Source organism: Trichechus manatus, unplaced genomic scaffold (assembly GCF_000243295.1).
Source record: "Trichechus manatus latirostris isolate Lorelei unplaced genomic scaffold, TriManLat1.0 scaffold00001, whole genome shotgun sequence".
NCBI lineage: Eukaryota > Metazoa > Chordata > Mammalia > Sirenia > Trichechidae > Trichechus > Trichechus manatus.
In genome coordinates, this window is record NW_004443937.1 from 9,345,361 (window position 1) to 9,358,028 (window position 12,668).

General features: G+C 41.8%; 1 long non-coding RNA gene and 1 pseudogene across 1 annotated transcript; both read right to left on the bottom strand.

Annotated features, from left to right (window-relative positions):
* Positions 1–1,441: 1,441 nt before the first annotated feature.
* On the bottom strand, positions 1,442–9,341 carry LOC111821704 (uncharacterized). Its single transcript, XR_002825060.1, has 2 exons — positions 6,893–9,341; positions 1,442–3,200 (listed from the first exon to the last, which is right to left on the bottom strand). It is a non-coding gene; the product is annotated as an uncharacterized LOC111821704 (long non-coding RNA).
* Positions 9,342–11,406: 2,065 nt separating this feature from the next.
* LOC101347295 (uncharacterized) lies at positions 11,407–12,447 on the bottom strand (annotated as a pseudogene).
* Between the last annotated feature and the right edge of the window lie 221 nt (positions 12,448–12,668).

Below are 12,668 nucleotides of genomic sequence, written 5' to 3' on the forward strand. Positions count from 1 at the left end.
TTATTATTTTCTCCTGGATAGCTGTTCACATTTAGCTGCTTTTCCAGTTACAGATTAAAATCCCTTCCTGAGACAGTTTTGTGGAAAATGAAATGACCTCAACATTTAGTCCTTGTGAAAATGGTGCCTTCCTGGGGCAAAGAGCAGTTGGGCTTGGTTTTATGTATGTGAGTGTAATTCTTTATCCTACTCAGTTTTCTTTGGAGTTCCTCTGCATTCAGCTTAGATTTCCAGTATCATGTTAGTGATAAAACAGTATTACTCATATTACCTTTTCATGTCTTACATGTTAATTTTTTAAGACAATATTTCCTTCCTTTGAAAGAGTAAACAGTTCACATTAGCAGCACAGCCAACAGCTTTAGTCTGGTTTCTCTCTAATATAGTATCCCACATTTAAGACTTAACTGGAAATAAATAAGACATTTATAAAGGTTTTATATCTTAGACTGAAGTTTTTAACATCATCAGAATGCATAGCTGCATTTATGGGCTAGACATTAAACCTTTAATCTCTGGCAAAAGAAACCATTTAAACCTCATACTAAATAAGGGTTACAGTGCAGAACCAGGAGTGTGAAGACCGTGTCGGTTTTTATTGCTGTTTACCAAGTACCTGGCACAGTACCGCAGTGGCACAGTGGTTGAGAGCTATGGCAACTAACCAAAAAGTCGGCAGTTATAATCAGCTGCTCCTTGGAAACCCTATGGGACAGTTCTACTCTGCCGTGTAGAGTCACCGAGTCAGAACTGACTTGACAGCAATGGGTTTTTTGGCATAGTACCTGCCAGAGTGGGCATTTAATATTTGTTGAACAAATGATTATTTTACATACTGAGTTTAGAATAATGAAATTTATGCTTGACTCATCATACCTTTACATTAAAGTGAAGACTACAGTAAAAATACAGGCAGACTGAATTCAGATAATGTGACTTAAAATGGGCATTGTCTGCATACTTTGCCATCTTCCTTCCTAGTGTGTTTTGTAATCTGGAGACAGAACAGGAAATGGGCTGTAAGCAGGATTAAGGGCTGCATACTGGCTCATAATCAAGGAGGTCAGCAGGGCAAAGAGCATCAATCTGGGGAGGGAAGCTTGTATAGGCAGAAGGGAGCTGGTAGTCCACATAAAGTGCTTCCCTGGAAGGACAGAAAGCAATTTTGAGAATGGTCTATGAGTGGGATATAAAACTAGTTCCAAAAGCATCATTCCAGGAAATCAGAAGATCTGTGAATGAGTTATATATGACACCGCCACTTAACTAGTTGTGACCTTGGTTTTCAACCTCTGAAGCCAGTCTCCTGGACCATAGGAATGTGAAGAAATGGAGAAGGGAATCTATGAAATCTGAACTGAGTTATGGACTAGACATCCTGTTATTGGGAATGAGAGTCAAAATATTCTTAAGGGAGTGAAAAAAATAACAAACATTAAGAAATATTTTATAAGTTTAATGACAGGAAGACAGTTACCTCCAGAGACTGACAAAGTACTAGAATGGTCAAAAAGGAAAATTTTGTTTAAACATGACATGAAATAAGCCTTTTAGCAAGATGTGCCAAAACTATAGACCCCCAAAAGAACTATTAAGTAATCTAAAGATCAGATATGGTTCAGATCTCCACTGCTTCCACCAAAAGGCTGAAAAAAGGAAATATTTTCAAGGGTCTGTAAAGCAGCTAAAGTACAAAAGAATCTACAAATGTTTAAGATTACTTAACTATTGGGATAAAAAGCACTGCCTTGATTTGTGCTAAGTTGCTAGCAGTTTTACCCACCACTGTTTTTTAACCATTAATGTAAATTTCAATATAGTTCTGCATAAATCATGAGATTGAAAAAAGTTATTCAACATTTTGACTATTACAGGACAAGATGTGCTTGTCCTGAGTATCTCTGATGAGTAGGAGACGCTTATACCAGATAAATACAAGCAAAATAACCAGTTCAGGCATGTTTGTAGAGTCATCCATTTTTAAGGCAAAAAGTAGCTTCTAAAGATAAGCCTTCGTGGCACAGTGGTTAAGAGCTTAGCTGCTAACCAAAAGGTCAACAGTTTGAATCTACCATCTGCTCCTTGGAAACCCTATGGGTCAGTTCTACTCTGTCCTATAGGGTCCCTATAAGCCAGAATCAACTCAGTGGCAATAGGGGTTTTTTAACAGATGAGATACGACTTCATGTCTGCATACAAATCTTTAACATGACAAATTCCTGTATCATTAAAAAGTGTCACTACTGAGATCTTTTCATCTAGCAGCGTCAACTGTATATGGCTTTTTTTTTTTAAGTTTCTCAGCTACTGTGTATATTTCTCCAGCCAATGAATACACTTACTCTTTAAGATACTTCAGTAGCTTTTTCATTTCTAGTTTGAAAACCTGTAATGGTTTTTTGGATTTGAAGGAGCTAGTCACATCTACATTTAAAATCTTCTTAAAAAACAGATTGGTTTCAAAGTAATGCCACGACATAGCTGGTACCAAAATACTATTCAAAATTCCTGTATTTCACTAAGATATGATAAATTATTAGCATCTAAAAAGTCAGGAGAAAGATAACTTTTATATTTTCATTTCTTAGTTTCTTTCCCATGAGTCAGAACTTTGTGATATATTAGTTTCATCCTTTACTTCTTGTGTTTATGCTCAGGCATAGAAAACTGTGGGATTTCAAATGAACAATTGTATAGTAATGACATTACAGAGATTATGGAAGGTATAATGTAAAAACTGAGTTACTCTCTAAAAAATACAAATATTCATACCATATACCTACCACCTTAAAAAATCCACGAATATATAGCACCATCAGTTAGCATCAAAAGGAGCCCTGGTTGCACAATGGTTAAGCACTCAGCTGCTAACTGAAAGGTCAGTGGTTCAAACCCACCAGTGGCTCCAGGAGAGAAAGACCTGGCGATCTACTCCCATAAAGATTACAGCCTTGGAAACCCTATGGGGGCAGTTCCACTCAAATGGACAACACACACCCATTAGCATCAGCAGATGATGTCATCACACATCATGTAGCCTCTAAACACTTGAGAATGAGGGAAAAAGGCAAGTAACTTCTTGTTGTTGTCTTAGTATTATGAAAATGGTTTTGACCTCGTGGACTCCCTCGCAGACCTCCCTGTACTGGTCAGCAGGGATACAGCCATAAACATGCACAGTCCTGCCCTCAAGGAGCAACCTAAAGTAGTAGAAAAAAACAAATTACATAATTACAATTGTGAGAAGTGCTATGATGGAGAAATTCAAAGTGCTATGACAACATTCAAGTGGGGGACCCGATGTAGTGGCAGTGAGGGCATCAGGGAAGGCTGCTTTGAGAGTGAATTTTCTTTCTTTTTTTAAATCTAAATTCCCCTTGTGATTCTTTTTTTTTTTTTTAAACACTCTTATCCAATGTTTCTTGTTTTTTTTTTTCAACTCCCATTCCTCCTTCCCTCAGCCCCTGGTAGCCACAAATCTAATTTTGTCTTGATGGACTTGCCTAGTCTAGGTATTTCATATAAGTGGAATCATAGAAGTGATGTTTTTGAAAGTGCCCTCCCTCTCAATGACTGACACTGTCACTGAATCCTTTAACTTCCTTGCCATTTTGATTGTCATCACTCTATACCAGACCTCCTAGAACTTCCTAAGTGGTATCTCCACCTTCAAATTTCTCAGTCCCTACAATCCATCCTGTATCCTGCAGCCATATTAAATTTCCTTAAAAAATGTTTTCATCAGAGAAGCACAAACTGGTTAGGAATACAACTAAGCAAATCAGACCAGCGTTAGAATCCCAGGCCTTTAATTTGTTGGTGTGTCTATGGAAAAGTTGCTCAACCTCACTGCATTTTAGTTTCCTCTTCTGTAAAATGGGGTTATATAAGAGGATCACACTAATAACACCATAAAGAGTTTCGCCCACTACCTGGCATACAACTGGCATTCCACGAACATTAGTTCATTTTTCTAACACACCCATGTTTCCATTTTTTATTATACTGAATAATACCTTGAAGTCTGGGATGAGATTTTAACCAACAGTTAAGACTATGAAGACTGTTAACTTAGTTGACCAGCATACATACGCTAGAGGTGGGATTAGTTAGATGATAAAGTAACCAATTCTATAAAAGTAATCTGAAAATGTGTTACTGTTGTCAGCAGGAATAGCCAATCTTATATTAAAAAAAAAAAAACAAAACCAAAAACTACGGAACAAAGGGTAACAAAGTACCAGAACAAATTAAAGGTCAGAGATAACTGTCAAATTTAAGAAAAAAGCTGGAAAGCAGGATTATTAAATGTAACATGACTCTGCAGATGTAATCAGAGATGCAGAAATAGTTTCTCTAGTCACAAAGAAGGTATACTCCATAACAAAGCAGGAATAATTCATCAGGTTCAACTCTGGCCTAGGTAAAATAAACCTAAGTATTTGATTCTATGTTCATTAAGTAGCTCTTTAATAATCCAGTTTCTCATCTACAATAGGGAGGAGTCCTGGATAAGGAAAAAAAAAAAAAAAGATTCTGGGTAAGTGTGTCCTCCAATATAAACTAGTAGCCCACTGGGTAAGCTAACAAAACCAAGAATTTTCAACCTGCAAAGTACTAGATTTCTAGATTTGTGACCTAACAAGATGCTCTATAAGATTAGCACGAACAAACTAGTCTATCCTTAGGATGCTGATGCCCATCACATTCTGGAGTTGGAATCCATAATTACAGAATTATATCAAGCCTCTATTTAGTAAGAAATACATGGAAGAGGCCTTATGTAGTTCAAATTTTACAAATCTAGCTAAAAAATTGCAAGCCTTCACAAAATTTACCAAATCCCTCATGCAAGTAAACATACATGTTCAATGTAGTTAATAAATTTTTGTCCTAGAAGTATAATAAATAATATAGCACTACTTCAAAAGGAGATAGGCAGCTGGTTTATTGGGGGAAAAAAAGCCTGCACAAATAAAGCACAGGAAGAGGTTAACTGAAATGGTTACAACAGGAAACCCAAGGAAGGGCTGAATGGTAGACAGATGGATTCAGAGACCATGAGGCCATCAGTTTCCTTTATGAATAGAATACTAGGAGACTTAAGTATGACTCTAAAGTTCCTCCAGGAAAGGGGCCTTGTTTCTATGTTTTGTGGGCTTAAGCTATTATTTGAAAACCAATTTCACATATAAGTCAATAAAATCAGCATTTACTGAGTACTGAGCTCTGTACTTAGGCATTGGGGACTCAAAAATAAATCCCTGTGTCCTTGAACGCAATTTAGCAGGAGAAACAAAACAATGTAGAACTTCCATTTCTTGCTTAAATAATTTGGACTATTTTAACATCCTTTTGAAAAGAAAAACAATCTCACCTGCAAGTTTCCAAAAATATTACTATTCCTTTGTCTTTTTTTTGAGGGGAGGAAGGACAGAAAATGCTCAGTTGAAAAATCGAGGGACCAAGAAGAGGGGACATAAAGTATCATTAAGTTTTTCTGAAATTGTAATCATTTCAGAGACAGATTCTTTTTGTCAGGTAAATAGATATAATTCAGCCCAGCCCCCAGGCTGTATATATGTAGTGTGGCTTCTGGACCACCAACATCAGAAGCAAATAAGGAGATTAAAAAAACACACAGAATTCTAGTATGTTCCCCACCCCATCTTAACAGGACTCAATCTCTGGGGTGGGATTCGGCAATCTGCATTAAACAGCAACTCTGTGCACAATGAAGGTAGGAGACCCTGGGTGGCACAATTGGTTAAGCGCTGGAACTAACCAAAAGCTTGGTGGCTCAAACCCACCCTCATGGGGGCCAACACGGGGTCGCCATGAGTCACAATCAACTCGACAGTAACTAACAGCAACACTGAAGGTTGAAGACCACTATCCTGAAGGTCATATATTCTAAGTACGAGGTTTTAAGTACAAAAACTTAACCCTAGACCATGGTCTCAGGAAACATCTAGCTCAACTGGCACAACATAGTTTATAAAGAAAATCTACATTCTACTTTGGTGAGTAGCGTCTGGTGTCTTAAAAGCCTGTGAGTGGCCATCTAAGATATTCCACTGGTCTCAACCCTTCAGGAGCAAGGGAAAATGAAGAAAACTAAAGATACAAGGGAAAGATTAGTCCAAAGGAGTAATAGACCACAACTACTATGGCCTCCACCAGACTGAGTCCAGCACAACTAGATGGTGCCTGGCTACCACCACTGACTGCTCTGACAGGGATCACAATAGAGGGTCTTGGACAGAGCAGGAAAAAAATACAGAACAAAATTCTAACTCACAAAAAAAAGACCAGAGTTACTGGCCTGACAGAGACTGGAGAAACCCTGAGAGTACGGCCCCCAGACACCCTTTTAGCTCAGTCATGAAGTCACTCCTTAGGTTCACCTTTTAGCCAAAGATTAGACAGACCTGTAGGACAAACGAGACTAAAGGGGCACACCAGCCCAGGGGCAAGGACTAGAAGGCAGGAGGGGACAGGAAAGCTGGTAATAGGGAACCAAAGGAAGAGTACTGACACATCATTGGGTTGTTAACCAATGCCATAAAACAGTATATATACTAACCGTTTAATGAGAAGCTAGTTCTGTAAACCTTCATCTAAAGTTCAATTAAAAAAAAAAGACATCCCCCACCCTCAACTTCTGGCAACCACTGATGATCTGTTCTCCATCACACTTTTGTGTTTTCAAAAATGTCATACACGAGATTGTACAGTATTTAAAAAAAAAAAAAAAAAAAAAACTTACCCCTAAAGTATCTTTTTAAATATATAACTGACATTGATAAGATGCTATATTAGCCATGAATCAAAAAGTATTCTGGTGTTAAAATGTTTATATTAACTTATACTTAATCAGGATGAAACTTACTTAGTGATAGTTTCCTGTAACTCAGATACGATGCTTAGGGCCTCTTGTTTTCCTCAGAAGTGAAAACTTGGAGGACTGAAATTTAGGACAAGGTTCGGTAACATTAGGTATAATCCTTTTCTTCATTAAACTTTCTCACCTTTCATTTATTCTGCACTGCCCATTACAATGAAATCACACCTTCCTAAAATTCATAATGTGTTTTTTGAAATCCAAACTGGTCAACACTTGCTTTCTCAACATATTGTTGTCCAAGGCAGGTTCAACTTTAGTAATGGTTTGTTGGATTTAGCTCTCAGCTAACTGGAGCTGAAGTATAGAAATACGTACGATAAAACAATTAGGGGGAAAAAAAAGTAAATGGACCAGCACAGTTCAACTTTTATTTTCACATTGCTCAGTATAAAGAGAAAATTATCAATGTCCATATGAAGTATTCTGCCATCCACAACAGAATTTTGTGGCTATCACCTACACCTACACTGCTGGCAAGTGGTTATTTAAATTTAAATTAAATAAAATTTAAAAATCAGTTGTTTAGCCATACGGCCAGTGCTCAACATCACTGGACAGCATACTGGATAGCAGAGATAGAACATTTCCATCACTGCAGAAAGTTTCATCGGACAGTGCTAATCTAGAGGCTAGCAGACACACAAAATTGTTCAAGAAACCAGCAATATATCAAACCTTACAAAGACGTATACATACAGATTCTATTTTATTTAGGGTTGGCTATGGCTAGCACAGTGGTTAAGAAATCGGCTACTAACCAAAAGGTCAGCAGTTCAAATCCACCAGCTGCTCCTTGGAAACCCAATGGGGCAGTTCAACTGTCCTACAGGATCGCTGTGAGTCGCAATCGACTCAACGGTAATGGGTTTTTTTTATGTGTATGCATCAAGTAACATACAGTCATGAATCGCTGAACATCCACAATACATTCTGTGAAACGGGACGTTACATGATTTGGATGTTGGGTGAACCCTGTATTATATACTCAGCAAAGCTATATAGGATGCCTTTTGTTTCACTTCCAAATTGATAATTCTCCTTTGCCTCTTGCTGCTGCTATCACTAGCACTGGTTTTGCTGTGTTTGGGAGCCATGATGCACTTCACAGTAGTATTTTCAAAAGAAAATTAAACACAGAGATAATGCTACAACTCAAGAGACTCAAGAGATGTGATACACGAGATTGTATGCTGCTGCCTACGAGTCAAAGTATATACTGTTATACAGTAAACATTTTATTTGTAAGTAGGAAAAGTTCATGTTAAAATAATGATAGCAAGTACAGTACATACGTAAACCAGTAACACAGGCATTTATTATGACTACCAAGACATATGTATTATAGGTTATACATGTACTGTACCATTATGTGCCTGACAATGCAATTGCTTTGTATACAAGAGACATAAGATACATGTTATGCACAGAAAGCTGTTGCGTTCGCTGTGCCTGGTTATGTCTGCTGTGTTCCATTCTCCAATCAGGATTTCTGAACTGTATTATAACCTTATGGGACCACAGACACATATGTGGCTCACACATTGCCTGAACAGACATTACGCAGCTTAAGACTCAACAAAAAACTGTACCTTCAAGACACTTGCAATAGTGAAGAGAATTTAAATCAACAATAACAATGACTTGAGAACTACAATTCAACCAAGTATAAACTGCTATGGGATTAGGAGAAAGCACTGCTACTTCTTTACAGGGGAGCCTGGCTTATAGGACAATAGATCATGGAGAAAATATTTGAGTCTTGAAGAGTGCAGCAGGGGAAGCATTCCAGAAGAAACCCAACAAAGAAGGATGACAATGTCACTATGATTTGGCTAACAGCAGTCAATTCAGTGTGGAAAGGTAGTGTTTGCATATGTGGAAAATAGTGGCAAATAAAAAAACTGTGGATAAAAGTTGAGGTTAGCCCACTGAGGGACCTTGTGCATCACACTCATGAGCATGTAACTCATCCTGTTAGTTAAGGAGCCAGTAAAGGAGTTTAAGCAGTCATTTACATGCTCTGTGTACGTTAGGACAATCACCCAGGTAACATGTAAGATGGATCAGAAGATGACACTGGAGACAGACCAGTTTGGAGGATATTATCCTGGCAACTGAGCTCAGATATTAACAATAAGAAGAGAAACAAAGGAATGGACTGAGAGGTATTCAAAGCAGAGAGAATCAACATCAGGACTGAGGGAATCACTTGGGAGGGGGGCAGGGAAAAGAACCCAGTATGACTCAGGTTTTTATCACTAGTAACTGAGTGACCTCAAGACTAGGAACAAATGGGAGGGTCTAAGGGGATGGGAGAGTGCAGGAGAATGAGTTCAGTTTACACATGTTGAGTTTGAGGCAGATGTATCTGTTGTTGTGTGCCGTCAAGTCGATTCCGACTCAGCAGCCCCCTGTGACACAGCAGAACTGACCCAGAGTTTTCTAGACTGTAATCTTTACAGGAGCAGACTGCCAGGTCTCTTCTTCCATGGAGCAGCTAGTGGGTTCGAACCACTGACCTTTTGGCTAGCAGCCGAGCACTTAACCATTGTGCCATCAGGGCTCCTTAGATGTACCTTACAAGCAAAAATACAAGAGGCAGTCAGGGAAGGCTGGCTCTGGAAATAGATTTGGTAGTCAAAGGCACTTAGGTAGATATATTTCTCCATGCAGTGCATAATGTGCAAATATTTAAGTATGAATTGTTCTGGGAAAAAATTTAAAAAAAAAAAAAGTTAAAAAGTTGTAGAAACTGGATCAAGTCACACACCAGGAATGGGGGGAATCTAAGGATATAGGTAAAAGGTTGCAAATTGGTAGCCACTAATTGTGCTTCGTATGGTACACTAGTGTCATAGAACATTTGATTTCACTTAAAAATCTAGATTTCCAGTTTCTCTTGGAAAACACCAAAATGAGCAAACTTGGTCCCAAATTCTCCAGATTCAGCTGAAGTTGAGTGGCTGCTTCCCTCTTTGGGCAGAAAATGGACTCCCCAGTTCCACAGCATTCTCACCCCATTGTCTTCCAGGCAGTCAGCAGTAAATATCACTTGCCATTTATCATCTGGCTCTCATCATTTCCAATATCAGGCCCATTTCTCCTATTTAAACTCACCTGCCCGGATTCTGTAGAACTGTTTACAACCCCTCATGTAGGTTAAGTAGAAAGCCAAAAGAAGTTTCAAGAAAGTGGACCAGTCACAGGGCCTAGTTATAGAGCAGTTGGCTAAGAAAAACTACTGGATTTGATGGTGTTCTTCACTTGCCCTTCCAGAATAGTTTAATGGCATGGTGTGGTCAAAAGCTGTATCACTGAAGAACTATGCAGTAGTAAATGAACCGTCTGGGCAAGAAGCAGCGTGGTGAATGCCTACTCTTAAAGAATTTGTTGGTAGAGAGGAAAAAGGAGGGATAACTTGACAAGATAGCAAAACCAAAAGAAAGCTTTCAAGGACAGGTAACTTGAGTACACTCTGGAACTGAGAAAGTTAAAATTGTAGAAAAACATAGGAAATACGATAGGCAAAAACTGGGTGAGTAAAGTCCTGGTTCAATGGCTCAGATAGAGGAGTTGGCTTCGGGAAAAAAAGATTAGGAAAAGAATAGAGGACTGAAGACAAATTCTCAAGTAAAAGGAAGATGTTGCGGAACTCCATCATGTCAGATTCTCAAAGCTGGCATCAAGGTGAGCTGGACTATGAAGTAGGATCCCAGATGAAGAAAAACCAACAAAACAAAAATCAAAGTAAACAGTCAATAAAACCCATTAGGAATGAATAAAGGCACTGCAGGGTAAGAGTGAGGCCAGCTCAAGTTGGGCAGCCTTAATTTGTGGTGGAACCAATCTGTCTGGTTCCATGACTCACCGGGCTACCCAAGAACAGGAGAAAGCCTGGAGTGGATGGGCAAGTGAAAAATGGGATCAAAGTATGAGTGAGAGCAGTGCTAAGATGCCTGATCAGTGGGCTGAAAGAGAGCTGGGGAGAAGGGCGACGAAGAAAGGGAGGGAAACACTGGGCTCTGAAGCTAACACTAAAATTTTAAGATTTAATCTAGGAACCTATACTTCGGCGGTATGGCAAAGCTTTCATATGAAGTACAAAACTCAGGTGATCGTGCCTTTAATCATCTCTATCTCCAGAAAAACTGCTCCAAAAAAGATCTTAAGTAGCAATAAACCATAGTCCCGCTGCATAAAATCAGCCCCAGGTGAATGCCTGGAGTATATCCCCTCCAACTTTATGTTACGTAGTGACACCTGCTCAAATCTGCAGGAACGATATAGAAATTGGGTTTGCCCTCAAATCTTACATCCGCTCTATTCCCCCACCAAGACAACGCCCAGACACTAGGTTAGCTCTTAAGCCTGGGCAAAAAAAATCACGCCCACAACCGAGAAGGCGCAACTCGACGTGGAGGCGATGACGAGATCACAGGGAGGGAGGGGTTCTTCTAGGCCCAGGGCGGTCCTTCGGAGACAGGAAGCAGCAGAGAACTCCCATAAAGGTACTGCGGCACTCCCCTCCCCCTACCGAGAAGGGTGCGGCCTTCTCTCCGCCTCCTCCACTGCAGTTCCCTCAGGATTGCAGCTCGCGCAGACTTTTGGAGAACTTGCGCCTCCCACCTACAAACCAGCCAGACCGACCCCCGCTCCCTCCCCTACCTCCACGGGTCCCGGGAGTAGGTCGGGCTTTTCTCGTCCTTGAGGCGGCGGGAGCCCCGGGCGGAGCCGTAGTCTCCGTCACCCAGAAGCCTTGGCCGGGCAGCCTGCTCCCGCCTCCCGCGCGCGCTTCCTGCCACGTTGCGCAGGGGCGTCGGGCCAGACACTGCGGCGCTGGGCCTTGGGTAGGACCCTACCAATGACCGCCTCCACAACACCCCCGCCACCCAGCGCAGTGGTTTCGCTCATTTGGGACCCGAGCCAATAGGAAGGGGCCGTTCCCCGAGTTCCAGCAGCCAATCATATACCGAGGCCGGGCAGGCGGCGGGTAAACCGACTCCCCGCAAAGGAAGGGGAAGGTGGGAAGGCGCGCGCGGGAGCCACTTTCACTAACCCTACCCTTCCCCCAACCCCCGCGGGAGGCCGACCGCGCCCGCACGTCCAGCTCTCCCCATCCCATCTACCTACCCACCCCACCCAGGGGGCAATGCGAGAGTCCCGAGGCGACTGCGCTCTCCCGAAGCTGTAACTGACAGGAGCTTTACTCCAACCAAAACACGCCATTTGTGTTTTCACACACGGCGGGAGCAGAAGGGGCCAATCAGCGACAAGAGGTAAGCCGGAAGCACTCCTCCCTCTGCGGGAGCAGCGCTCCGTCCGGTTTCATGCTTTTTCCGCTCCTTCCTCCCTCCCCCTCCGGTTGCCGCAGGGCGGGCCGCCCTCCCTTATGCGTCCGACCTTATCTTTCCCTTCCAACTTAACAAACGTTATACTCCCAGCTTCCCGCGGGGAAAGGGGACCCCCGGCTACCAGAATGTCCACCTCAGCCACCCCATCCCCCCAATCCACCGGACCTCCCTCCCACCAAAGTTCCGCTCCCCTACCTAGCCGAGGCTCTCTGAGGAGTCGGAGCCCTAGAACACAGCCTCTCCTCTAGGCAGCCGGGCGGCTTCCGCTGATTGGCGGCGAACTGGCCAATGACTACGGGGCGGTGGGCGGAGAGGCCAATGGCGCGGCGGGAGGGGGCGTGTCCCGGGTGCCCCTGGCGCCGGCGCTGGGAATCCCCGTGCGGTCAGTGGCGTTTCCGCTCGGGCAGCGG